Source organism: Onthophagus taurus, chromosome 11 (genome assembly GCF_036711975.1).
Source record: "Onthophagus taurus isolate NC chromosome 11, IU_Otau_3.0, whole genome shotgun sequence".
NCBI lineage: Eukaryota > Metazoa > Arthropoda > Insecta > Coleoptera > Scarabaeidae > Onthophagus > Onthophagus taurus.
The window spans coordinates 11118398-11119847 of NC_091976.1; the positions used below are offsets into that span (position 1 = coordinate 11118398).

Genomic DNA, 1450 nt, shown 5'->3' on the forward strand with positions numbered 1-1450 from the left:
GCGATTAAAATTAAAAGTATTATAGCGAAAACGAGCAGTAGACAGAATTAATGACAAAATGTTGTTTTACTTATAAAGTAATTATTGTTTTCAAATTAAGAATTTATATAAACTTTAATATTTCTTTTTATTTGTTTCTGTTCGTATCAATTAGAACAATATTTCAGCGACCAGAATAAATTATAACATAGCGACCAAGACGAGAATTAAAACAAAGCGAAAAGGAACAATATTTCAGTGAGTAGAATAAAGTAACAGAGCGACCAAGACAAGAATTAAAACAAAACAAAAAGGAACAAAATTGATTTTGTCATTTTGTCTTGAATGTCATTTGTAGTTAATACTTCTTCAGGCAGACACATTCTGGTATGCTTAACATATCTCTCAGTGGTTCTAATGTGGTTTTATTTTCATAATTCTTTTTAAGTCTCCGGATCTGTTTCTCTTTGTTCTTTAAAATTCTCCGCAGTGATTTTTCTTTGATTGTTGCACTAGTCTGGCTCTTCTTAAATACTGACTCTGTTGTTGGATTTGTAGCGGAGGAAGGTATGGCAGCGTCTTTTGTTATATTTAACTCCTATAAATATACAAAGTGTTATTTTATACACAAATCCGGTCGTTTTTGTTGATAATTTTACAGTGTTCATGATTTTATTTACTTAAATATATTTTTTTTTGGTTTGTTGCACTTTTGTTGCATCATCAATAAACATGTATTATTATTATTATTAAATGCCCACTTACATTACAAAGTAAAAAAACCTTCTTCAGTAAAAAGTGATAATGTATTAAAATATAACAATAACCAGCACAGAAATTAATTAATATTTATTTCTGACAGCTCTCAGCATAATATGGTATCCTATCCATGTTACTGATAAAGTGAAAATAAAAGTAAAACTTACTATGACAGAATCCGTTAAATTATCTTGCTCCAGTTCAGGCTGTCTAAGCGATTCACTTGTTACAACGTGTGCTTCCTGAATAAAGAAAATGTCATTAGAACTGTAAATTTAATTCTAAAAGTAAATAGAAGCAATTAGAAGTAAGAAATTAGAATTTACATTCATGATCACTCTTAAAGGCTTTGCATCTCTTTTTAAGGTCAAGGGGGTCTTATTCAACATAAAGCTTTCCATTGTAAAATGATTGTTGCAAATTCTCATTCGTCTAGAATATGTGTTTTCTGCTGGTACATCAAGACACTCATTCCATGATCGCTGTCTAAAATATCAAAGTAGATTTTCATTTAGTACAAAAAATCTATCCAACTTAAATTTATAAATTTACTTATTGATATTTAATGGAAAAGAAAATAATTTAACCGCTTCCTCTACCGAACGTCCGCAAATGTAGCAATTCCTATCCATTACAACTAAATTCTACTATAAAACTGGACTTGGCCTGAAAAACTAACTAATTCTAAGATAACGAACTATGGTAATAAACT

The 1450-nt window shown here is 29.2% G+C and overlaps 1 long non-coding RNA gene across 1 annotated transcript; it reads right to left on the reverse strand.

The window, feature by feature from the left end:
• Nucleotides 1–502: 502 nt before the first annotated feature.
• Nucleotides 503–1214, reverse strand: LOC111418489 (uncharacterized). Its single transcript, XR_011642001.1, has 3 exons — nucleotides 1065–1214; nucleotides 906–980; nucleotides 503–577 (listed from the first exon to the last, which is right to left on the reverse strand). It is a non-coding gene; the product is annotated as an uncharacterized lncRNA (long non-coding RNA).
• Nucleotides 1215–1450: the final 236 nt, after the last annotated feature.